General features: G+C 39.7%; 1 protein-coding gene across 2 annotated transcripts in view; it reads left to right on the forward strand.

Moving 5' to 3' along the window:
- Window positions 1–6,697: 6,697 nt before the first annotated feature.
- CNTN5 (contactin 5) overlaps window positions 6,698–27,906 on the forward strand; it is a 906,057-nt gene continuing 884,848 nt past the window's right edge. For both annotated transcript variants that reach the window (XM_060179715.1, XM_060179713.1), the window contains exon 1: window positions 6,698–6,856. The gene's annotated coding sequence lies outside the window, so the exon portion shown is untranslated. The remainder of the gene's footprint in view (window positions 6,857–27,906) is intronic.

Raw genomic sequence — 27,906 nt, forward strand, 5'->3', positions numbered from 1 at the left:
GCTGGTCCTTGCGCTTTGCGCGACCTATGCTTAACCTGCTTCGCTACAGCCTGACTCCCTGACTAGTAATTTCTAATACATGTCATTTTGCATGGCTGTTATGTGCCTTGCAGTAGACAAAAATGCTATGAATTGTCAACTAAGAGATGTACTAGGTTTTTTACCTTATCATGCACTATTTACATTGGTTTCCCTATAGACAGATTCTGATCACTGTAGCCAGAATCAGCAATGATTTCATTAACTCTAATAAAAATGGGATAGTAGGGAGGTGAAGAACATTCAGAGGAGACTATCTGAATTTGATTTTGAGCTAGGCCATTAAGACAAAAACCAACAGTTAAAATACAGCTAATTCCATGACTAGTGTAGAGTTAGCACTCAACAAATGTTGATAGCTTGTCTTTAAATGCTGATCACCTATCAAACATTTGATACTTTGAAACTTGCCAGTATGCTCACTACATGTTACACATTAAATTTCACAAATAATTCTTCTTATGCCCATAATAGCTAATGGTGGTGGTGGAGGGGCTTGGGGTTGGGGGGCTCTTCACTGCTTCTCCCAAATATGGGAAAACCCCCAGGACAGGACCTGTAGCAGAAATACTAATTAGAACACTAGTGACATCTACTGGTGACACTGTCAAACTACAGGTTTACAAGTGGGTAAATAATAGGTGGGAATGCTCTGCTCTCTGGGAATGCTCTGCTCCCTGCTTCACATTGGAGCCAAGCTCAGACATAGGAACAAGGTTTCCTACAAATACATTACTCAACCCATGGATAAAAGTGCAAATTGAACATTTCTGCAAGCTTTAGGGGAAATTTAGCTCCTGGTCCACAGGAAGTGTACAGTCTAATTTAAATAAAGACTGTATAGATTATTTATTTATGCTAGTCTGTAAATACAGAATAGAAAAAAAAATCCAGATATAAATGGCATCAGGAGTGGATGGACTAGAATTATACTGACAGTACTGAAAGTAGATTCTTTTGAAGGAAGATTATGATGATTTAGTATTAAAAAATCAAAGAACGTTTAAGTTAATATACTTGGGAGACATGGAAGAAAAAAGTAATGATCAAGATGCAACAGGTACATGAAAATTCTTTAAATCACAATAGACAGACTTGTAAAAAACAGTATTTTCTCTCTTTTTTAAAAAGATATTTATTTATTTATTATTGGATAGAGACAGAGAGAAATGGAGAAGAGAGGGGGAGCTAGGGAGAGAGACAGAGAGACACCTGCAGCCCTGCTTCACCACTTGTGAAGTTTTCCCCCTGCAGGTGGGGATCAGGGACTAGAACTCAGGTCCTGGAGCACTGTAATATGAGTACGTAACCACCTGTAAGCCACCACCTGTCCCCCTAAAAACCATTTATTATTATTATTTTTAATTCTAGATTGAGAAGATTGGTGTTTAAAGGAAATAATTTGGACACTTACCTCTATATGTATGTATAAATCCTAGGTTTTGCTTCAAGAAATACATTTACATGAGAATATTTTTATGATAGAGCCTATAAAGAATAGAAATTACACATCAATAAAAATAAATGCATTAAAATTGACAAACATGTTTATATTAAAGGTGAACCAGGGCTTAAATAAAGCTAATGGATGGATACTAAAAAGTAATGTATTTTTAAATTAATTAGATTCAGGCTATTATTTTCTGAATTATTTGCTTGCTTGCTACTGTTTTTTTTTTTTTTTCCCCTTCCCAAGGAAGACTATTTTGTCAGACAAAAATATCTTAGAGTGAGCATGAGGGCCACTTGAAGTCAGTTAGATCTGTAGCAAAAATTGGCACGGTGAGTACACACACCATTGAATTAGAGGTCTCACACCTCTTAAAGGCTTTGGTTGCAGATGCCAAGACTTCCACAACATAGGCAACATTCTTAGTTTTGCTGCTGAAGCAGCTGTTAAATTAATTAAGTCAGTATATTTTCCAAGTCTGATGAAGTTATGTTTATTTCTGCTTTCACAAAACAGCTGTGATAAAAGTATTAAAACTGATGTTCTAAGAAATCCAAACTAAAATTAAGATTGTTATATGTTGCCCAGTTTAAATAAAACTTTATTTTTGGATTTCATGTTAAGTTTACATTTATAGGAGGTATCAGTGTATGTGGACAATCCAAGGTTTTTATTTTTAATTCTACTTCCAAGTACTTTCACATTATGATTTAAAAATACAACCTGAAGGATTCACATGTCAAAACAGAAAATACAAACGATCTAATAAGCAACACAGTTAAGTTTTAAAGAAAAATGGATTGTGCTTGATTTAAATTTAGTATTATTTTCTTTTTCCTTACATTTTATGGTACAGTTGGGTGGGATATGATAGTCAGTGTGGTTGATTAGTTAGAACCTAGAACCTTATCTGAGTTAAACACAAGAGGGGAAGAAGAGGGATTACTTAAGGGAAAAGCTGTACCACAAATAAAACAAAAGCTTAGAAGCAACTCGACTGTTACAGATGTGCCACATCTGCTCACTTGTCTACTGGGACCCAGGAGATAAAGAGATTAAGGCATTTATACAAAGATGGCTAGACAGCAAGATGACAACTAAGGTAAGGTACTATAATTTCACAAGGGAGAAAATCACCCACTAAGACATTTAACCTGGTCCTCTAGAAGGTCTTATAATAATAATATTTTCAATTGTCAGTGTAAACATAGGGCTTTTTTTTTTAAAACAGGGATGGATACTTTGATGTCTTTTAAAAACAAACTTAAGCAGAGCAATATTTTTTAAATCTCATTTTCATATAATGATAGAAAATCCTAACTATGATATGTGCAAAAAGATATAATAGATACTCTGAAAACTAAATTTGTTTCTTCTTAGTAGACCTCCTATAAGAAAATGTTCTGCTTCTTACTTTGGGTACTTAATTTTTCTAATTTCAGATACTGACCTATACCTCAACCCTGTGGGTATAAAATACATAGGTGTATATGATCTATAGAATCATCATTTTCAGACAAGATTGGGCATGCTCAGGGTGGTATGTATGGCTGTACAGGAATCATCACTTCCCAAATAACAGCTTTACAATATATAGCACAAAATAAGCTCCTTAACAGCAAGCTCTTTTCTATAAAGATGTAGATATCAGAAACAATAATAATGTGTGTAACTCAATCATAGAACAAAGTGTCAATATAGAATATAGACTTGTGCAACATCATAACATGCAATGTTATGATATACAAGAAATGCTAACGCTAGTCATAAATCCTGGCTTCTGTTGATTACAACAGATGTAGTCTAGCTCCACTCCCCAATTATGACTTGAAACTAATATTTTAAATTTTAATTGAAAGAGAGATATCACATTATTCCTAATTGGTAAGATTCAACATCTCTTCCTTTACACTGCCGATTCACCATAAAAAAGAAAAGAGTGGAGGCCAGGCCGTAGGGAAGTGGGGAAAGCACACATGACACAAAGCACAAGGACCAGCTTAAGGATCCCAGTTCGAGCCCCTGGCTCCCCACCTGCAGGGGAGTCGCTTCACAAGCGGTGAGACAGGTCTGCAGGTGTCTGTCTTTCTCTCCCCCTCTCTGTCTTCCCCTCCTCTCTCCATTTCTCTCTGTCCTATCCAACAATAATGACAGAAATAACAACAACAATAATAACAGCAACAATAAATAACAAGGGCAACAAAAAGGAAAACTGGCCTCCAGGAGCAGTGGACTCGTAGTGCAGGCACTGAGCTCCAGTGATAACCCTGGAGGCAAAAAGAAAAGAGTATTTCACCAACTACTTGCTACAAAAATATGCCCATGTTCAGCATTTATGATACTATTGTTTCCTTTATAGAAAAAAAGTGTTTAGTCATTTCATTTAAAAAAGGAGAAAGAATGTTAAATCAATTAAATCAATAAAACAAAATAAAAAGAGAAAGAATGAAAACATCTTTGTAAGATAAATTCAAGAATTGAGGAACATAGGTTCATCAGTTGTTTGTCTTAATTGTGGTAGGGAACCATGACATTTCTCTTTCTTTCTTTCTTTCTTTCTTTCTTTCTTTCTTTCTTTCTTTCTTCCTTTCTCTCTCTCTCTTTCTTCCTTCCTTTCTTCCTTCCTTCCTTTCTTTCTTTCTTTCTTTCTTTCTTTCTTTCTTTTCTTTTCTTTTCTTTTCTTTTCTTTCTTTCCTTTCTTACCAGAGCAGTACTTAGGTCTAGTTTTGAAGCCACAGGGATGAGAGTCTATTTACATAACTATTATGCTAAGAGTTTCCTTTTTCCCACTGGCTACCTACCATCTTCTGGTCAACTTCCAGCAAGCCCTTGGAACCCTGATTTAACTGACCTTTTCTTTTACATCCTGTGAGGGAAATGAGCCCTGGGTCTCAGCAAGTCAGACACCACCACTGAGCTGCCTGTGTGGACTGTTTTTCTTAATTTCTGACACAAAGTGTGTGTGTGTGTGTGTGTGTGTGTGTGTGTGTGTGTGTGTGCGCGCGCGCAAAGGTGAGGACAGAGAAAGGAGATGGCTTCCTCCAGGGACCCTCTGTCCCAGGTGCTCCCAGGGGTGCTGGGGGCTTAAACCCAGGGTTTCATGCAGGGCTCCTGGCTTCTGATATTTCAAAATTAATTTTTGATAAAAATAAAATAAACAGGGGGCAGGCAATGGTGCACCTGGTTAACTATCAAACACACGTGACAGTGCACCAGGACCCAGGTTCAAGGCCCTGGTCCCCACCTGCAGGGGGAAAAGCTTCATGAGTGGGGAAGCAGGGCTGCAGGTGTCTCTATTTCTCTCTGTCTCAGTTCAAAAATAAATAAAAATATAAAAGTCAGTAAATAAATAAAGGTCTGCGGATGTAGCTCAGACCCCTTCTACAACTAGTTTAGGTGGAGGCAAACCCAGGAAACCCGTGACAGGATGGCGCCCAGGTCTCAGCCTGCCTGTGGGGGCTTGCTGGCTGCCAACTGTGGCGCCAGGCCCTGGGGTTATGCTCACTCAGAGGCAACTTCTCAGGAAGCAAGACAAACTTTTTTTATTAATTAAAAATAGAGGAGTTGGGACCTGGTGGTGGTGCACCTGGTTGAGAACATGTGTTCCAGTGCACCGGGACCCAGGTTCGAGCCCTCAGTCCCCACCTGCGGGGGGGAGCTTCATGAGCGGTGAAGCAGGACTGCAGGTGTCGCTCTGTCTCTCTCCCTCTCTGTCTCCCCCTTCCCTCTTGGTTTCTGTCTCTATCCAGTAATAAATAAAGAAATTTTTAAAAAAAATCTAAAATAAAAAAATAGAGGAGTCGGGAGGTAAAGCAGTGGGTTAAGCGCATGTAGCGCAAAGCACAAGGACCAGCGTAAGGATCCCGGTTCGAGTCCCCGGCTCCCCACCTGCAGGGGAGTCACTTCACAGGCGGTGAAGCAGGTCTGCAGGTGTCTGTCTGTCTCTCCCCTTCTCTGTCTTCCCCTCCTCTCTCCATTTCTCTCTGTCAAATTGAAAAAATGGCCACAGGAGCAGTGGATTCGTAGTGCAGGCACCCGGCCCCAGAGATAAGCCTGGAGGCCAAAAGTTAATTAATTGATTGATTTAAAAATTAATTAGTTGATTGATAAATAAGCTCTGAGACCTCCAGTCTGTCCTGTGACTTAACGCCAGAGAGTCCAGACCCCCTGGCCGCTGGGTCCCTGGAGCCACAGCCTGCCGCTGGGCTCGAACCCGGGGACCTGAGGAGCTGAGGAGGGAGAGCTTGTTGGGGTACAGCGGGGGGGGAGGGGGTGCATGCAGGCAAGGGCGTCCCGGCAGCTGGACCCTCCCGCTGCTGTTCAGGGACCCCAGCCCCCGATTCGGGGTTCAGCCCCTCCAATCACTGCCCCTCAGGTGCTGGGTGCTCTTCCCATCGGGTCCCTCCTGGTCCCCCTTCCGCCTCAGGCGCTGGCTGGTCCTCACTGGAGTGCTGTGCTCAGTACCCCCAGCCCAGGGTGCTTTCAGCCAGGGGACGCGGGAGTCTGAGGGGATGCGGGAGTCTGAGGGACGCGGGAGTCTGAGGGACGCGGGAGTCTGAGGGGATGCGGGAGTCTGAGGGACGCGGGAGTCTGAGCGACCAGGGAGTCTGAGGGGATGCGGGAGTCTGAGGGACGCGGGAGTCTGAGGGGATGCGGGAGTCTGAGGGACGCGGGAGTCTGAGGGGATGCGGGAGTCGGAGGGACTCGGGAGTCTGAGCGACCAGGGAGTCTGAGGGACGCGGGAGTCTGAGCGACGCGGGAGTCTGAGGGGATGCGGGAGTCGGAGGGACGCGGGAGTCGGAGGGACGCGGGAATCGGAGGGACGCGGCGCGACCACTTGTCTGCGCAGAGCTGGGGGTGGGGGCGCGCGGCCGCGCGGAGGGAGGGAGGAGACGGAGCGAGCGCCGGGCGGACGGGCTGCGCGGACTGAGCCTCGGGCGGCGGCGCGGGCGGCCGTGGCGGCGGCTGGGGCGGCAGCGCGAGGACACCCGCCAGGCGGCCCGTCGGCCCGGGAGCGCGCGCGCGTGCTGGGAGGCTGCGCCCGTGTGCGCTTGTGCGCGCGCGCGCGCGTGGGGAAGGTGCCGCGCGCCCCGCACCGGCCTGAGGAGGCGCCCGCCGCGCGCCCGCCCGCGCTCCCTCCCCGCCAACTCGGACCCCGCGCGTCACTGCCGGGAGGCAGCAGCCAAAGTGCCCTTAAAGCCCGCGGCGGCGGCGGCGGCGGCGGAGACGATGCTTCAGCCGGGTCCGCGCTGGAGGGCGAGGCCGGGCCGCCGGGCGCACTGGCCCTGAGGCAGCGCCAAGTCCGCGGAGCGCGGCCGCCGCCAGGCTGAGGGGACCGGGACGCCGCCTGGACGCCGACGCCGCGCGGTGAGTGGGGACCCGGGGGCGGCGGGGCGCGTGTGCGGGGTCCCGGGGCGGCGAGCCCGGCGCGGACGTGAGTCCCGGACGCCGCGCCCGGGTCTGAGGGAATCCGCCTGCTCGCGAGCCCGCGGCGCGTGTCGCCAAAGTTGGAGCGGGGTCGGGGTGCGGGAGCCGGGTGCCGGTGACGCGGTGCCCTAGGTCGCGGTGCGGGGTGTTGGGGTGCGGGAACCCGGGGTCAGGGTGCGGGTGCGGGGCCATAGGTCGGGGCGCCGGGTGCGGGTGCGGGTGGGGTGCGGGGCCATAGGTCGGGGCGCCGGGTGCGGGGCCATAGGTCTGGGCGCCGGGTGCGGGTGCGGGTGGGGTGCGGGGCCATAGGCCGGGGCCGGGGAACCCCTGGCCGGCGGGTCTCGCGCGGTCGCCGGGCAGGCGGCGCCCCTCTGCGGGCTGAGGCGGCGGCGGTCGGCGGTCGTGTGGCCCCGGCGGGCGGGCGTTAGGGGCCGGGACGCGGGGCGGCGCGGGGCGGCGCGGGGCGGGCGGGCGGAGGAGACGGAATCGCCGCGGCACAGACCCGGGTCCGAGGCGGCCGCCCGGCGGAGTTGAGCGAAGTTGCGCTGCGGGAACACGGTCGCGCCGCCGGCGTGTTTCTCCCCGCGGGACGCGCGGGTCTCCGGGGTCCGTCTGTCTGTCTGGCTCGCTCTTTCTTTCTTTCTTCCTTCCTTCCTTCCTTCCTTCCTTCCTTCTGTCTGATTCTGTTTCTTTCTTTCCTTCCTTCTTTCCTTTCTCTTCCTTCCTTTCTTTTTTCTCTCTCCCTCCCTTCTTGCCTCTTTCTTTCCTTCCTCTTTTCTTTCTTCCTTTCTCTCTTTTTCTCCCTTTCTTTCCTCCCTTCCTCTTTCCTTCTCTCCTCCCTTCTTTCCTTTCCTTTTTCTCTGTCCTTCCTTCTTCATTCTTTCTTTCTCTCTCTCTTCCCTCCTTCCCTATCCTTCTGTGTCTCTTTATTTCCTTCCTCTTTCCTTCTTTTCTTTTATTTCTTTTCTCCCTCCCGACTTTCCTTCCTTTCTCTCTCTCCTTCCATTCTTCTCTCCCCCCCGCCTCCCTCCCCCAGACAGAGCTGTCATCTGCATATACAGGAGCGCGGCTGGGGCTGGGGCTGACCCTGCGGAGTGGCGGCATCTGGGTGGTCAGACCTGCGCCTTCTGGCTGGGTGACCTCCTGGGGCAAGAGGAGCGTTTCCCGCCTTCCCCGCGTAGGTGTGACAGCGTCTGTCTCTGCACTCAGTGCACCTACTGTTCACATCTTAGTTATCTGTTTGTTTGCCCATCTGTTTTGTGAGGGAGGCTGCGGGTCTGCCCTGGCCGCCTGTGTCCGCTGTGGGGAGAGGAGAGGCCCGGCAGGAGGGGCGCAGGGCTCAGGGACAGGTGAGCGGGACAGGCAGACAGGTGGGCGGGACAGGCGGACAGGTGGGCGGGACAGGCGGACAGGTGAGCGGGCTCTGCTGGTCCTCCTCCTCCTCCTCCTCCTCCTCCTCGACGTGCTTGTGGTCCTTTGTCCGTCATCCACAAACATGTCTTTACATAAGGTTGAAATTCACATTCCACTTATCATAAGGGCTCATTGTTTATTCTTATATGTTCTAATTTTTTAAGTGACGTTTTTAAAATTTTTTTATTGGTTATTGGATAGAGAAAGAGAGAAATTGAGAGAGAAGCGGGAGATAGAGAGGAGGAGAGACAGACAGACACCTGCAGACCTGCTTCACCGCCCGTGAAGCAACTCCCCTGCAGGTGGGGAGCCGGGGTTCGAACCGGGGTCCTGACGCCGGTCCTTGTGCTTTGCGCCACGTGCGCTTAACCCGCCGCGCTACCGCCCGACTCCCTATTCTTACCTTTTTATTAGTGATTCAGTGCTGATGAACAGGACTGTGAGATAACAGGGGACAGTTGCATACAGTTCCATATCAAGGCCTCTGTGGCCCAGCATCTCGAGTGAGTCCCAGACCTTGACAGGCAGCTGTTGGCTTGGACTCGGATGGAAAGAGTAGGGTGATCGCAGAATGTGTTCCATACCTAGTTGGAAGCCTCAGACAGAATAGGTTCACAGAATGAATTGAGAGACACAGAATGAAAAGTTTAAAGATAACAAAGTGGAAGTGTCATATACAGAGTGAAAATAGAATTTGAGGAATGAGTGATGAGGTGTGGGGGGGTCTTTTCAAGCAGATCTGGAAGCTGAAACTCCATGACATTTTTATTATGATTTAAGTGTCACTGTTTTATGTAGTTATTGGTAAAGTACTTAATTTGTTCTTATTTAAAACTTGGAAATGAGAAGCTTTTAGCTTTACTTCTTTTTAAATTCCATACCCACTGAATAGAAAGACTTCTTTTAATCTTTTTAAAGAGCTTTAAAACAGTAGATTAACCCAGTGGAAGTTTTAACCAACACAAAAGGATACTTTTAAAGAAAGCTAGTGTAATGTTTAAATGGATGCTGAAATGGCTTCAACAAGAAAAGCAATACTTCAATTACGAGGTGGGCTGAAACCTGTATTAAGTTAGAGATATGAATCCAAGCATGAATGTGTTTGTTTTTTTTCAATAATGAAGATTTAGTTTTTGTGGAACTTTACTTCAGTTTCATAAGTTAGATTAATAAATAAAATGGGCATTAGAATAGACTAGATTTGATTACTATGTATTTCTTCCATTACCTTTTTATAGTCAGCAAACCGTTACCACTTTCAGGAAAGAGGTTAGAGTGTGGTTTGATTTCAGTACTGACTTAGTGATAAGAACCAGATGGCTTCACTGAAAGGTAGAGGGCTCTCCTGACACAGAAAGTAAGGGTAGGCTGTGCCTGCCAAGCCATTTTTATATTTTTTTTACTTTTCAAAAAAAAGGGGGTGACGCATATGTTTGTGAGATCAAGCATAGGATGAAAATTTGTCCAAATGTTTTATTGTTGTAAATATGATTTGATAATCTCTAAGTTTCATTGGCTAAAATAAAGCTTTATAATACAGTTTAGTAGCCTCCAACCATCAAAAACTAATTTTTAGGAAGCTAAACTGCTTAATATGTTGGGTCTGTTCTACAACACAAACTTTGATTACCTGTGTTCTCTTTTAATGTTTTTTTAAACTTTTTATTAAGAGGTTGGGAGTTTATTTCCTTTATTTTAACTAGATGTGTGCATTTATATCATTTGATGTGTCAGACTTGCTTTCTCATATCTTTATCACTGAAAATACAAACATAAAGAAATGTGTGTTTTACTGACAGAATATTGTTTAGATTATTGTGATAAACCTGTGCTAATATGTTACATGAATTCTTAACTCTTTAAAGCAGAAAACTGGCTGGGTTGAAACTCAAAACAGTGGACTGTTTGTAGAAGTCTATTTTATGAGCATTTGTGATCAATAACTACACTAGAGACTGTTACATTTAAAAAAGTAATGAGGCATAAAATTTTGCAGGTGGGTGTGGTATGGAAATATACTTTATATTATTAAAATCTTGTAAACACCACTATTAATCCATTAAAAAAAATTAAAAATGTGATGGGGGCTGGGCGATGGCACACTCCTGTTAAATGCACTTATCACCATGCACAATGATCTGGGTTGGAACCCTGTGAGAAGATAATGTTCAAGATTTATATGTAACAAATATGATGACTGTGGTCATACTATTATATCCATATGTTTCTTAAGCCGGATTTTCTAGTGAGCTGTGCTTTATCTAAACAATGTCAGAGATGTCTCACTCGATGCATTTTAGAACACTGGTGCAAAGATGATTTCCATAATGACTGAAATAACTTGCTGCCCTGCAGATACAGATACCACTTTTGATTTATTCTTAGCAAGTGCGCTTTTTTTAAAAAAAAACTGAGTTTTTGCACATGACCCATTATGCCAGTAGTATTTCCATATATTTCCTTTACTCATTTACATAGACCAAGTAAAGTTGAAGTCTTGATAAAAGAGCAAGATAGTAATGCGTTTTTATATACTTTTTCTGCAAGGATCAGCTTATAGTTTGTGTCTTTGTTCTAAATTATGAACCTCATAAAGGGATAAAGTGACTAACTGGACCATCTTCCAAAATGTTATCAATTTTAGTTCAAGTAGGGAAATAAAAAAAAATAAAAATATTTCACAATCTCAGTGAGCAAAATGTTTTTGTGTGTGTGTGTGTGTGTGTGTGTGTGTGTGACTTCTGGCTGGAAAAGTGTAATTATAAACATCGACATTTTGTAAGGCATAAGAATCTATGGTGTGATATTCTTTTATTATAATTTTACTTACTTATTAACATGAGAGAGAGAGAGAACCAGAAGATCACTCTGGCACATGTAATACAGGAGATTGAACTCAATTTCATGCTTTAAAGTACAATGTTCTAGCTACCATACCTTTCTTAAGTCTTGTATCTTGAAGAAGAGCTCATATTCTATTATGATTCAGTGGTAATTATAGCACATGGAATTACATAGATTTTTTTCCCGTGAAAATTTAGCTTTAAAAGGTGCATTAAAATTCTCCTTACCGGGAGTTGGGCTGTAGCGCAGCGGGTTAAGCGCAGGTGGCGCAAAGCATAAGGATCCTGGTTCGAACCCTGGCTCCCCACCTGCAGGGGAGTCGCTTCACAGGCGGTGAAGCAGGTCTGCAGGTGTCTATCTTTCTCTCCTCCTCTCTGTCTTCCCCTCCTCTCTCCATTTCTCTCTGTCCTATCCAACGACAACAACAATAATAACTACAACAATAAAACAACAAGGGCAACAAAAGGGAATAAATAAAAAAAAATTCTCCTTACCCTGATAATTTTGACATTAACTGGGAAATATTGTAAGGCTAGGTTAAATGACTGTTATTAAGAAAAATGTAATAAAATGGGTATTGTTATAATGCATCAAGAAACACAGTTTTCTTTTATTTACATATTTTACTAGTTACAGTTTTTATTTGTGAGAGATACATAACAGAGAAATTGTACATTTTGGGAAAATGCACACTATTATATAAAATTCCATCTTTATATTCTCAAATATTTAATTTTAAATTTAAACATATTGAAAACCTTGTCCACAACTGAACTAAACCTTAGCACAACAAAGATTTTAGGTTATGTAATTTATCTAGGTTCTCCAATTTCATTTTTAAGTAAGAATTCGCTTTTCAGTTATGTAATATTTGTCACAATATGACTGCAATTTATAATATTGTTAAAAGTGATTTATAAGATTATAAGAAGAGTATATATTAACGTCATTCCCACCACCAAAGGTCTGTGTCCCTACCCTCACCCCCCTATAGTGAAGCTGAAAATCTACCCTCACCTTTCACCCAGAGTTTTTTACTTTGGTGAAATACTCCAAACTCAGTCAAATTCTACTTTGCTTTTCCCTGTCTATTCTTCCTTCTCAGTTTCTGTTTTTGAGTGGAATCATCCCGTCATATAATTTATAATATTAAAAACCACAGAGTTGTGTAAAATTCTTGGTGATTAAGATTACTAGTAATTGGAAGATATATGTAGGGATTATAGAGTGTCTATCTTCCATGTGTGAGATGCTGGGTTCTGACCCTGGCATCATACATACTAAGGAAAATTAATGAAAAAGAATTCTTGTTTTAAGAAATAATGGTATCCGATTGGCATTCTTGTTAGGTATGAAATAGTTTCCTGGGCATGTAATTTTTTAATGTCCCCAAATGGTTTTGAAACCATTATAAAAGGTGTGTTACTTAATCTTATTAGATTTTCCCTTATTTTTCTATTTTGAAGCATTATTTTTTTTTGTATCCTCTGGAACATATACCCTAACTAAAAATTGCTTTGATATTATAAAAATATTGTGATGATTAATCTTTGTTTAGGTTTTAATTTTTAAAAAGTATTTATTTATTTTCCCTTTTGCTGTTCTTGTTTTTCATTGTTGTTGTAGTTATTATTCTTGTTGTTATTGATGTCATTACTGTTATATAAGATAGAGAGAAATGGAGAGAGGAGAGGAAGACAGAGAGGGGGAGAGAAAAATAGACACCTGCAGACCCACTTCACTGCCTGTGAAGCGTCTTCCCTGCAGGTGGGGAGCCAGGGGCTGGAACCTGGATCCTTGTGCTGGTCCTTGCACTTTGTGCCACGTACGCTTAACCTGCTGTGCTACCGCCCGATTCCTGATGATTATTTTTTTTTATAATTTGCAGTATATTTGATTATAGAAACTTCAAAAGTTATTTTATTTGTAATAGAGTTGAAATAATAGGCTTTTAAGGTTCAGTTCTTCACTCTTATTTGTTAATGTTAATAATCTAAAGAGCTAGTCATTTAAAGTTTCTGATACTAAAATAATTTTTTTAAATAAGCACAAATCTTATGAGTTACTGATTTTATCTAAATTATGAGGATTCCAAAAAAAATAATAGAATAACACTAGTTAGTATTGGAAGGAGCCTTGGAAATCTTGTATTTCTCTCTCTCTCCCTCACACACACACACACACTCTCTCTCTCTTTGTTCTATTGTAACATTGGGTAGCTCTAGGACTTTGGAATCTCAGGCATGAGAATCTCTTTGCATAACCATTATGCTATCTACCCCTGCCCACAAATCTTGCATTTTTATTAAAACTTTCATGTTTATTATGAAGAGAAATAATTAAAGGCAAAAAGGAATGAACTTATGTGTTCAGCCTTACATTTAATGAAAGAGATGGATTATAAGCCAGCTCTGTTAACTCAGCAGTTCAGACTTTTTTTTATAGTTTATACTCTTTTTTCTGTAAAAACCTTGTTATTTCTCTATTTAAATCCAGACTACCATTATGTATGTGTGATTTTCTTATTGTCATTGATTATCTGTAACACACTGTCATTAAAACTTAGGGCAAATTAAATCCAATTATCATAGCTCAGAAGAAACAGCCATACACACCTACTCTTAAATAAGAACTAAAAAGTCTAGACAACTTAATTATTAGATGTGAACTTTTACACAATGAACTCAGTGTTCACTGAATAGGTAAATCAAGTTAAACACTTTTAGTTAAAAAAAAAAACCTGGCAACTAAAGATGAAAAGTGACTCCCCCCACTACATCCATAAGAAAGTGCATCATTTCTTTTCTTTTATATTTCTTTTATATTATTATTTTTTACCAGAGCACTGCTCAGCTCTAGTTTATGGTGGTGCGGGGGATTGAACCTCTGATTTCAGAGCCTCAGGCGTGAGAATCTCTTTGCACAACTGTAATGCTATCATTTCTTTTGTTGATACTTTCAAAATTTTCTGGATTGATAGTAATACATATTTAATAAAAGAGTAAATGAAACAAACTAATGAGAGGGTTTGCAAAATGCTCACTTGGATAGTGTACTTATTTGCTATGTATACTGCTGGGGTTCCAGACTGGCACCCATCCTGTGAAAGTAAGTGCTACTGCTGTGGCTTCTCCCTGTCAACCCCCCCCCCCCCCGCCCACCTCTGTGTCTCACTCTTTCTCTGAAAACGTGAAAAAATGAAGGAGAACCAGAAGAGATGATGTTGAGAAGGAGGAGGAAGAGGAAGAGGAAAAGATCGATAAGAAATGTGGATGAGAAAGTAATTCCTGTGTATTGGTAAGTTTATATAAAATTTGAATCATGTGCTTCCTTAGGTTCATGATAATTTTAAGCATTTAATAACATTCAAAACACAGAAATCTAAACATAGACTTGATTTTCTGCATCTTAGAGTTCAAATATCAACTTGTATAAAAGTTCTACCTGTTTTTCTTTCCGTTCAGGTAGTTACAGTAAGAGAGGGAGACACATTGTCACCTCCAGTGTGGTGGTGGTGGTGGTGGTGGTGGTGGTGGTGGTGGTGGTGGTGGTGGTGGTGGTGGTGGTGGTGGTGTGTCAGGTTCAGCTTGAGCATCGCCCATGGCACAGCATGTGCACTTACCCTGGTGTACTATAGATAACCTCCCCCAAATTCTAGCTTTATTGTTTCAATACAAAAGAAAGAAAATGAAGAGTGATTTTGAATCTGTAACATTATTTTATTACCATTGTAGCATTTTAATGCCTTTTAAAAAAGATGTTATACAAATTATTCAACTGAGTCTATATACTCGTTTATTTTAACTTCACTTAACACTTTATTGTGGGAATGCTGACGTAATAGAATTGTTGTCATAAGGGCACATTTCCCTAAATAGGTGTCCCTATGTTACACTTTCTACCAAAGCAGCCCCAGTCCCACCATAGGGAGTTAGATCTCCAGTCTTCTTAGTGATCCTCTCTTCCCACTTCTGAATCCCCAAATCTGCTGCCATAGCTTGCTGGGAATATTCTGTATGGCTGAACCTGATATAAAATTTGCATAGCATAGCCATTAGAAAAGAAAGCTATATATTTTCTGGGTTTTATTTTTTAATACTATTTTTTTTTGCCTCTAGAGTTATCAATGGGGCTCAGTGCCTGCACTAAGAATCCACTGCTCCTAGAGGCTATTTTCCCCCTTTTGTTGCCCCTGTTGTTTATTGTTATTGTTATTGCTGTCATTGTTGGATAGGATAGAGAGAAATCAAGAGAGGAGGTGAAGTCAGAGGGGGATAGAAAGATAGACACCTGCAGACCAGCTTCACTGCTTGTGAAGTGAATACCCCCCCCCCAGCATGTCAGGAGAGAGGGTGGGGATGGGGTGGGGCTTGAACCCAGATGCTTGTGCCAGTCCTTGTGCTTTGCATCATGCACGCTTAACCCACTGAGCTACTGCTTTGCCTCCTTTTTAAATACTATTTTTAAAGATGTCATTTTTTTTTTTCAAGTTCACATTATCAGAATTTGACGTGAGATTTTTTTTTTTTTTCCGTGTGTGTGTGGCCATGTCAGATAACTTCATATTTTAAGACTATTCCTTTCAAGGCTGGATATTAAAAGTAAGAAGTGTAATAATGATAAGAAATATAAAATATATTGCTTAATAATTAAATAGTCCTTAGTACCTATGAATGTTTAGGTGTTCCATTACCTATTGGTTCTAAGTTCAATATTTAAAAGAAAACTAAACTTGCTAGCAAGGAGTAGTCCTTTAAGATTTAAGTTAAGTGATACAAAATTGATTTTATGAAAATTTATTCTAGCTACTTACTAAGTTACTTATAATGAACTAACTAAAAACATAATTATTTGTTTCTCTTTAATGTACTCTTGTTAGTATATTATACTTCAGTGAGTAAAATTAGCAAAGAGTAATTCCTTTTTTTACATTCAAAACAATTTCTAGATTGTTTCACTCACTCAAATGTTCTACTGTGGGCAGTTGTACTAAGTAATACTATAAAGGGAGATAAGTTCAGGGTCTGGTGGTGGAAACAGGCACACAGGGTGAATGTAATCTAATGTGAAATGCGCAATGATTGAGTTGAGATGCAGAATTTCAATATTTTTCCTTTTGGAAACTGCTGTTAGTTTCTTCTTACTGAGTCTCTTCAGCTAGACTACTTCATGCTAGCATTGATTCCCTAATTTCTGCATTTATTTATTATTGTGAAGTAACTTTAGTTCCAAGATTTACCTGCCCACATTAAATAAATGCTGTGCTTTTCTGCATCTCATTATAGTGCTAACTTGACCATCTTTGTTCCATCTAGTCTCTGATGATGTAGCTAAGTCGGAGGTAAACTGAATGTGGCATAGATGCTGTGAATAAACACTTCTTTATGTTATAAATCAGCATGGAACATATCAGGTACTACCAGATATTAACGGAGCTTCTTATACATATTTTATGGGGTGATTTCACTGTGAAGCTAACAAAATTTTCCTAACACAACCCCTTCCAGGTTGTGGTAGTAGTTACATTACATTGATAATTATAATTAAATATCTAATGGTTGTCAGAAAAGTCATGATGCATTTTTGCATAAAAAACAGAAATATATGTTGTGACTTTTCTGACAATCCAGTATTACAGGGAGGTAAACTGAATGAGGGGTTAAAGTTTGCCTTTTAGTGTCTGGTGTGGTTCTACCATTTATTAGCTGTGTAATTATAAACAAGATAGTTAACCTTTCTTTATTTGAAAAATAAAGATAATAACTGTCTGGTAGTTGTGATAGTTTATAAGAAGAAAAAAATCCTACTTTTAAGACCAACTATGACAGTGTTAAAGACATCAAAGAAGAAACTCTGGTTTCAATCCAATTCTCTCTCTAAAAAGCAATACTTAAATTATTTACAGACTATTCTCTTTTAACTGAGATATAATCTATGATACTTGTAGGAAGAGATGCTCATCTCTGTAAATCATGAATGTTCAAAGATTATTCTTTGCATTTTCTTTGTTATTCAAGTAACTTACCTAGACAGACACTTATTTTAAAGTTCCATATATATATGTGTGTATATATATTTTAATATTTATTCCCTTTTGCTACCCTTGGTGTTTTATTGTTGTTGTTATTGATGTCATGGTTGTTAGGACAGAGAGAAATGGAGAGAGGAGGGGAAGACAGAGAGGGGGAGAGAAAGATAGACACCTGCAGACCTGCTCACCACCTGTGAAGCGACTCCAGGTGCTGGAGCAGGACCCATACCCCAGTGTTTGTGCTTTGCATCGTGTGCTCTTAACCTGCTGCGCTACTGCCTGACACCTGACAGGCACTTCATTATATTTAAAGTACTATCAACTTTTTTTTACCTCACTCATGACAGTTGGTTCTTTACTTTTTGTCTGTTATCTCCCTTGGTGTCTGTTGTCTATTCTAATAAACCTTAACATTTTTTTTTTGTTAAGAAAAAAATTAAAACATATATTTTGGTAGAAGAGGAAAATGTTTTAATTTATTTTATTTTATTTTTTTACCAGAGCACTGCTCAGCTCTGGCTTATGGTGGTGCAGGGGATTGAACCTGGGACTTTGGAGCCTCAGGCATGAGAATCTCTTTGCATAACCATTATGCTATCTACCCCTGCCTTTAAGTAAATGTTTTCTTTCAGCATCCTAAATACTGTTATTTCCGTGAATATGGGAATATAGTTTTGAATCCTCTTTGTAAAACAGGATAGAATATATTCAGTGAAAATGTTTTCCTTTTCTCATATTTTTCAATTTTTTTCTTGGAATATTTTCCAACAAGGTTGTTTACATTTGGGGGTAAAATTGGGCACCTCTTTGGAGTGCCATACTCCCTCTATTACTGACTGATAGGTTTCTTTCCCTTCTTATCCTCCATTTATTTTCCATTTTTGACTTTTATTGACTGTTTTGGTACTTTTAATAATAATAGTAGTCGTAATAATAGTATGAGAGTGCCTCATGCAGCTATTATCCCGTGTAATACTAATTCATTAAGACAAATAGAAACTGATATGTTTAATTGTGAATTGTCATTGGAATTTTTAGCAAAACGTGTCAGAGTTTAGTATGTAAATATATATTTTTTTAATTTTTTATTTAAGAAAGGATTAGTGAACAAAAGCATAAGGTAGGAGGGGTACAACTCCACACAATTCCCAACACCCAATCCCCATAACCCACCCCCTCCCATGGTAGCTTTCCCATTCTCTATCCCTCTGGGAGCATGGACCCAGGGTCGTTGAGGGTTGCAGAAGGTAGAAGGTCTGGCTTCTGTAATTGCTTCCCCGCTGAACATGGGCGTTGACTGGTCGGTCCATACCCCCAGTCTGCCTCTCTCTTTCCCTAGTAGGGTGTGTCTCTGGGGAAGCTGAGCTCCAGGACACATTGGTGGGGTCTTCAATCCAGGGAAGCCTAGCCAGCATCCTGGTGGCATCTGGAACCTGGTGATTGAAAAGAGAGTTAACATATGAAGCCAAACAATTTGTTGAGCAATCATGGATCCCAAGCTTGGAATAGTGGAGAGGAAGTGTTAGGGAGGTACTCACTGCAAACTCTAGTGTAGTCCTGCTTTCAGGTATATATTTTGCAGTAGTTTATGGATACGTGTGCACATAAGCTCTCTCTCACAGAAACTGGTGTATATCTAGGTTATGGGACTTTGTTGGAAAGTGAACTACCAGAGATGAAATTAGAGTGTACTATAAAAGGAAAGGTCTCACCCGAGTAATGAAGCTGAAGGGTTGTCATTCCACACGTGAAGTCTCTGGATACATTCTGAGGTGAAGCATGTTGAGGTAGCAATCGTTGCTTTGGTTAGGTTGTGATCGGCAGATGCAATGTTATTTGGTTTGGATTGGGAGATGCATACGGGAAAGTGGGCCCTATCCAAGGGTTCCAGGACTGGGGGAAGTAGGGGCTCTATAGTGAAGATGTGAGGTTCCTGCTGTCTTAGGGTTCAAAAAGACAATCAATAGTTAATATTATCATCACATTATTTGTTAATTGGGTTAACTTTGAAAAGTCCCTTTGTTATAGTTTGCTGGACAGTACCCAGTATCTTGTATATAGCTGTGCTATTGGAAGCTTCTAATCTACATGGTCTAGGCTTTTGAGAGAGTCCGCATATCAAATACATAGCCTATATATTAAAAAGATTCAGTTTGTCTTTTGAGAAACTTTGAGACATACAATTGATTTCCCCCTCTCATATTAATTAGCTACTGATTTATATGTCTACATTTTGCTAGGAGTGTACATAAACACCATTCCCACCACCAAAGGACTGTGACCCATCCCTCCCGCCCACTCCCACCCCCCACTGGCCCAGGAAGCTGCATGTCTACCCCTCACCACTGGGTTTTTACTTTGGTGCCCTACTTACAATTTGATCAGGTCCTGCTTTTAGTTTCCCTTTCAGATCTTCTTAGTCAGCTTCTGTTGATGAGTGGGATCATCCCATACTCATCTTTATCTTTCTGACTTAGTTCACTTAACATAATTCCTTCTAGCTCTGTCCAAGATAGGTCAGAGAAGGTGGGTTCATTGTTCTTGATAGCTGCATAGTATTCCATTGTGTATATATTCCACAGCTTTCTCAGCCACTCATCTGGTGTTGGGCACCTGGGTTGCTTCCAGGTTTTAGCTATTATGAATTGTGCTGCTATGAACATAGGAGTACACACCTCTTTTTGGTTGGGTGTTATGGAGTCCTTGGGGTATAACCCCAGGATAGGAATTATTGGGTCATATGGAAGGTCCATGTCTAGCCTTCTGAGAGTTTTCCAGACTGCTCTCCACAGAGGCTGTACCAATTTACATTCCCACCAGCAATGTAAAAGGGTTCCTCTGTCCCCACATCCTCTCCAGCATTTGTTGCTGCTGTCCTTTTTGATGTATGCCATTCTTACAGGAGTGAGGTGGTATCTTAGTGTTGTCTTGATTTGCATTTGGTATGTAAATATTTTACAGCTATGCTTTTTTATGACTGATATTCAGATATATTACCTTCTTTTGGTTTAGCTACTCTGATCATAAAAGTCATATAGTAAACCTGTTTTTTGATTACTGTTATAACTTACGTACCATTTTAAATGTGTATATTCTTTGTACAAACAACATCTTGTATAAATATCCTCAAATATTTACTGATTATGTTATAACTGGATGATTCAGTGCAATAGGCCAAAGTGGTAGAACTCTCTTACAAAGAGTAGTCTCCACCAAGAGAATGTAGTAAAACATTATTGGGTCTGGATTTACTGAGTCCAGAACAGAGAGGAAAACAGAAAGGTGGAGAAAGCCACAGAGCAGACAAGAGAGGGAGCTGATAGGAAGCAGTTTTATACTGTTCCAAGAGAGTGATTAAATAAGTACTCACTGTCATGAAATACTTAAAATTATTCTGAGTTGAAATTTCAGAAAGCAAATAAGTGATATATTCAGTAGATGTTTATTAACACCAGCCTGGGGAAAGCAACCATGTATTCCTATCAAAAGCATATTACATCCTAAGACAATAAATAGCACACAAAAAGTTTAAAAAAAGAAGATACTTCAATTTTAGGTGAAATTTCAACTCAGACCTAGGTGGTGGTGCACCTATTTGATCACACATGTTACAATGTGCAAGCACCCAGGTTCAAGCCCCCAGTCCCCACCAGCAGGGGCAAAGTGTCCCAAGAGATAAAGCAGTGCTGAAGGCATCTCTCCCTACTTCCCTTTTCCCTTTTGATTTCTGTCCCTGTCCAATGAATAAATAAATAAATAAAGTAAAATGTTATTAAATATTGATTTAGTAGAAATAACTGGCATTGTATTGCTGTTTTCTTCTTATTGTCTTTGGGTATTTATGACCAGCTCTCTCTTGCATATTAGACATTTAATAATGTTTAAAGGCTAAGACAGTTATCTTAATATTTTTTAAACAACTGCTTTTCCTAAACAGCTTGTGTTTTTTAGCTAATGCTTAGAGATCTGAGATGGATTTCTTTATTATCTGGCTAAACTACTCTATCATTAGGGGCCATTAAGGTGGCTCAAACAGTAGAACATAAACATTACTCTGTGAAAGAACCCAGTCCAAGTCTTGCCCTTACTTCCTGCAGAGGGGCAGTGGTGTTTTAGTCAGTCTCTTCCCCGTTTCTCGTTCCTGTTCTCTCTTCGGCTCCCACCTTCTCTCCAGAGCAGGGTCAAGGACCACTTAGATATTTGTTCAAGGATCATACAAAATTATCAACTTAAAAATTAGCACTTAGGGCTGGACAGTGGCACACTTGGTTAAACACACACATTACAATGCGCAAGGACCATGTTCAGGCCCCTAGTTCCCAACAGCAGGAGAGGGTGTGGGAAGCTTCACAAACAGTGAAGCAATGCTACAGATCTTTTTTTTTTATCTCTCTTTTTCTTTTAAAGAGAGACAGATACAGAGAGAAAGACCAGAGCATCGCTCAGTTCTGGCATATGGTGGGGCTGGGGATTTAACCTGGGAACTCAGAACCTCAGGCATGAAAGACTTGCATAACCATTAAGCTCTCTTCCCAGCCCTCAAATCTCTGTCTGTCTCACTTTACCCCCTTCTCGCCTACCTAGTTCAAGTTCTCTCTTTCCTATCAAATAAATATATATTTAAAAGTTAACACTTAATGTTGCTATGGAAAAAAGTTCCTAGATTTATTGAATTTTGAGTCCCGTCTATGCTAGTTTGGCAGAGTGAGACCAAGTGATTACACAGGCTGTATTTGACTTGTGGGCCAAATTCCCCACCTTTTATCTAGAGGAAAAAAAGTCATTGGGAGTGGTGGAGTTTTGCAGGCACTGTTCCCTCCCACCCCAAATTCGTAGAGCACTAGGAAAAAAATAGCTCCTAGAGGCTATTTTTCCCTTTTGTGCCCTTGTTGTTTATTATTGTTGTTGTTATTATTGTTATTGCTATTGATTATGTTTTTGGATAGGACAGAGAAATCGAGAAAGAAGGGGAAGACAGGGAGAGAGAAAGATAAACACCTGCAGACCCACTTCACTGCCTATGAAGTGACTCCTCCTGCAGTGGAGAGCCTAGCGCTCAAACTGGGATCATCGAGTGGGTCCTTGCGCTTTGTACTATGTATGCTTAATCCCGTGCCCACTACCCAGCCCCTCCCCCCAAAATTGGTTTATTCATAACAATAAAAAGATAGTTTGATAAAAAAAAGTGGTTTCATTGATATTGTCAAGTCAAGGTCAGACCCAAGCCTGTGTAGAGGTAAAGTAACACTTGCTTAGCTTTCACCTGTGTGATGCTTCAAAACAAAGGTCATGATCTGGAATACTGTAATTAATTTTTTTAGTATTGTATTTACTTATTTTGATGAAAAAGAGAGTGAGAAAGGGCCACTCATTGCTCAGCTCTGGCTTATGGTGGTGCTGGGGATTGAACTTGGGTCCTCAGAGCCTCATGTATGAAAATCTTTTGCAGAACCATTATGCTGTCTCTCTAGCCCAATGCTGTACTTCTTTTAAAAAGTGTTTTATGTAAATTTATTATTGGATAGAGACCGAGAGAAATTGAGAGCGGTGGGGGAAATAGAGTGGGAGGGATGTAGACAGACACCTGCAGAACTGCTTCCCAGCTTGTAAAGCATCCATTCTGTTGTGGGGAGCCAGAGGCTTGAACTCGGATCCTTTGTTTAGTACTGTGTGTGTTTAATCAGGTGTGCCACTGCCCGGCCCCTTTACTGATATTTTCAAAGCTTTATGCAATTTAGAGCATGCAGAATTAAGACAAATGACCAATTTAATGAAATAAACACATTTTATATAAAATATTTGCATTTTGGTAAGTCTGGAATTTTTCATGGTTTCATTTGTTGTGAGGAACAAATTTGAGTTTCTGCAGTGCATCACTAAGCATTTTCACAACAGTCCTTCAGATACAATTCTAGGCTCTCTTAGAGCCACATTTCCAACAAAACCAACCATTGAATTTCCTACCTCTGCACTTTGCTGACAGTGCTTATTTTCTTTTCCAAAATTATTTTTTTTGTATTTTGTATTATGAGATATGAGTAAGATTGTGCATTCTTAGTGCTTCCACCTGGTGCCAGAATTGAACCCAGGGCCTTGCACTCTACCGAAAGAGCTATCTCCTGGCCCTACCTATTGACTCTTACTCCTAAAATATGCCCATAGAGATATTTTCATATAAATGTTAATTTTCCTGACATAAAAAGAGGCAGCATTTTCTAGAACAAGTACAAACACCTGTAGATAATAGCTACTTATGAGAGATTGATCAAGAAAGCCATTTTAGGGCAGATATTCTACTATATATTTTTTATACTGCTTATTACTAACTTCATTATGTAGGATACAAAAGATATAAGATAACTGTTGATTCAAAGAAATTCTGCCTTTTGAAAATGCTTTTATCATGTTTAACTTACAACATATCCACTGGAGCAGATCATTTTGAATATAACAGAAAATACCTCAAAATCATACCAAAAGTCATTTTCAGATGCACCTCACTCTATTAATGAAAGGTTATAAAATGTTACTTATCTTTTGTCACTGTAAAGTAACTATACAAAATAATATCTTTTAATATTAATTATTAAACTATTAATGTGTGTTATTTGACACGAATATAAAAATTAGTAAGAATTGTCTCTATTCATATTTGAGCTAAATTTCCCCACAAAAACCTGAAATTATTCTTGTGTGTGTGAAATAAAATGATGAAAGACATTAATGATAGAGAGGGAAAGGGGGGAGGAGGGAAAGAGAGAGAGAGAGAGAGAGAGAGAGAGGGAGGGAGATCACCATAGGACCAAAACTTCCTTTAGTGTGGTGGGTACCTGCTTAAACCTGGATGGTACACATGGCAAAGCAGCACAGTAAGTGAGCTTTTTGTTGTTGTTATTGCTATCAGGGCTATCCTTTCTATCCTCCCCTCACCTCTCAATTTCTCTCTGTCATATCCAATAAAATAGGGGAAAAAATGAAAAAAAAAAGATACCAAACTTTTGTAACCTTGAAGAAACCATGACTAAGCTTTTAAAATTCTTATTAAAGTTCAAGAATTTAATAATTTCACTACATTTGTATTGTTCATTGCAGAACACAAAACTTTGCTTGTTACACAAACATGGGCAGTAGACCAACACTTTCTTTACTATCACTGAAACATGGGCATATATTGATACATTATTTATGAATATGACAGTCCCTTGAAGTTAAAAATTCTTAGCATGAAAAAAATTAAGGACTTATCATTTTATAATTTATTATGTTATTAGGTTAACTTTATGAAGAATGATAATGTTTCACATATTATGTTTGAATTATACCACTGAATCATGTCATAGTTAGTGTCATCTAACATGTTTCATTCCTACCAAAAATAAAATGTAAACTTAAATCTTAGTTCTACTTCTAGCTACCATGTAATTCTATTTTGATTCAACAAATTAGCAACTAGCTAAAATGTCATATTTTTCTTTCTTTTTATTCTTTTTTTTTAATAGGACAGAGAGACAGTGAGAGGAGAGGAGAGGAGGTAGAGAAAAAGATAGACACCTGCAGACCTGCTTCACTGCTGTGAAGTGAATCCCACCCCTGCAGTTAGGGAGCTGGGGGCTTGAACTGGGATCTGTGTGTGGGTCCTTATGCTTTGTACTATGTGGGCTTAACTGGATGCATCATCGCCCGGCCCCCCAAATGTCATATTTTTGTGTCTCATAAATCTATAAAAATGAATAATGACTTGAGAACCAAAATATATTTCCTGTACCTTTTTAGTACTATTTATTTTTTCTTAGTTTTCTTGTTTAAAATTGAGCTTACCAAGTTCTTCAAAATAATGCTTTCTTCCATTCCAGTTTATAGTTTCATAATCAGATTAAAATGGAGTCCATATACTCAACATCATAAATAGTCATACAAACATCAGGCATATAAAAGTAATACATATGTTTTGGGAGGAAAATAAAAGAAAATGACATTTCTAGACAGGATTTTGATTCCAACAGGCCTGTTGGTGTTTCTCAGTTTTTCAAATCATTTGACTACATTAAGTTCTTGGATGTGCTATTACCTTCTTTATACCCCATGTTTCTTTTCTTCTTTAAGACACCACTCTTTTAACCAATCTCTTCTGAGCAAGGACTCTTATGATATACTGTCACACTGCAAATTAGATTCGCACTCTTATTTCACTACTGGGCAGACTTAGAAGAATCAAGCTGCTGTTCATTATACTCTTTCTGCCTCAGTAGAACACACTGAAAGTAAAAATAAAATAGAAGACCAAGACTGTTTTTGAAAAGTGAAAAATAGTTTTGCAGATGGCAAACACAAAGAATGTACCTGCAGTCACACACATTCCATTGTTCACAATTAAAATAACTTCTCATTTCTGTGACGTTTTCAGAATGGCAGGGTTAACAAGGGACAGGAATAATATGTGTATATACGTACTGCTGAGCTTGAATCCAGAAGCTGGAAATAATTGCTGTATTAACTATTACAGTCTTTTGTTAAGAAATAGATGTCCTGTAAGAATCAGTCAGACATTCAAAGGAATATTCCTTAGAATTCCTAAGCTTCTATAAGAAAATGGAGGTTTTATATTTTTGAAAAATGCACAGATTTTAGAGTACCAAGAACAAAAGTTCAAGTGTTATAAAGCTTTTAAAATTTGTATAACAAATTTAGAATATATATTATATTCAATATATATGTATTTATATTCAAATATATAACAATTTGATAAGAACAATTAACCTGGCAGATACTTTATTAGTATGAGACTGGATTTGGGGGCAGGGATTCACATGACATTTTGGATGGACACTTTTGGTTACTGTTGCCAAGGTGTCATTTTGAGGGTGGGGGAATCATTGGAAAAAAAATCAAAAGAAAATAAAGTACTATGCAGGCACATGCAAATTTGGGGAGATGAACAGGATACCCAGTTAGGCAACAACCTCAGCACCATTTCACTGGCACAAGGTGAAGTTCCATGGGTATTATTGGAAAGGTATTCTGATGTTTTTTCCTTTTTTCTCTTTTCCTCTTTCTGTGTATATTATTTGAAAGAAAGGGATTAAAAAAATAAGATTTTTGCCATGGAAAAATCATACATGTGGACAGACCCAACACTCCAAAACAAGTAAAAATAAAACCCCGAATGAGGAAATATAGCTTAATGCCTAAAACCAAAGCCATTTTATTTATGTGCTCTTAAGAAATTTCCAAACACTACAAAGGGTCTCAAGAAAATAACTTATTAGTCATCACAGAAACACCTTTATGAAAGATTTCTCAGGAAAATAATTATACATTGGAACCACATTATATTATGCATACAGTAAATATACTGCATTGGCCTGATTATTTTGGTGTACATTACTCTAGGCTTTATACTTATCTAATTTTATTTTTTATATTATATTTATTTATTTATTCCCTTTTGTTGCCCTTTTTTATTGTTGTAGTTATTATTGTTGTCACTGTTGGATAGGACAGAGAGTAATGAAGAGAGGAGGGGATGACAGAGATGGTCCTGGTGCTTTGTGCTACGTGCACTTAACCCGCTGCGCTATCGCCCGACTCCCCCTTTAAATTATTTTCTTTACAGATATTTTAAGTATCAAAAGCCTAAGATTATGCACATTCAAATAAAAAGTAATAAATTAGATAAATATTAAAATATTATGCAAAATAGACATAAGAAATGAGTATGTCAATTCCGTCAGGTTTGCTAGTTATTTTCTGTAGGTAAGGCAGATTTATATTAGCATGACACAAACACATTTTCAAACACTAGCAGTGTATTAAGTTTACTCACATTTTGCATATAGTTCAAAATTTCACCGTGCCCTTTATTTTAATGTTTTTTCTGATGCATATATAGTGTTGTGTATGAATGATGTCAACTGCCTTCAGTAGAAAAAGAAGAAAAAAAACTATCACAAATATAAGTATTCAGCATTAATATTTCTTTAGTTACAGTTTTAGAGGGGTTATTATAAAATAAAAAATTCATTTTATGTGAGTAAAAATATGTTCAAAAATAATTTGTTCATTAAGAATGTATAGTTGTACCACCATACTATCTTATTTGGTGAATGATTATTTTATGGAAACAGCACAGATATACACTATAATATGGATGCTTGCTAGTGTATTTCACCTCATTGTCTCTTTACATATTGTCACTTTGTCCTAAAATACTTTTTTCTTCTTCAACTAGATTTTGCTTCACTTCCTCAAAAAAAGCAACTTTTTAGCAAAATTGCCACCTTCACACTAGCTATATATGGTTCTTATTTATTCAACACAGCATATTTTACCTCTTTAAATTATATAAAGATGAAATTTTCTTTATATATTTACCAAGTGTCACAAGCCAGTACTATAGTTTGCAGTTAGTGCTCACTGAATTAATGCACAAGTGGATGGATACATATGTAGCGATACAGCTTTTTAATGGAGAGCTCCAATAATTGTGGCATTCCTGTTCTTATTGATTTCCTTAGCAGGATGCCAGCATTCCCAGGGGTTATGATACATACCTTCCTAGACATTAAAGTTTTTAATTTAATATTCTCAAGAGGTTTAGCTTACTTTATTGTCAAGACCAAAGTAATTTCAGTCATACACCTTCTATTCTCTCATAGTGTTAGTTCTTGAGTTCCTGGTTTAATTTCACTAAAGCATTTCCTAT

This window comes from Erinaceus europaeus, chromosome 20 (assembly GCF_950295315.1).
Source record: "Erinaceus europaeus chromosome 20, mEriEur2.1, whole genome shotgun sequence".
Taxonomy (NCBI): Eukaryota; Metazoa; Chordata; class Mammalia; order Eulipotyphla; family Erinaceidae; genus Erinaceus; species Erinaceus europaeus.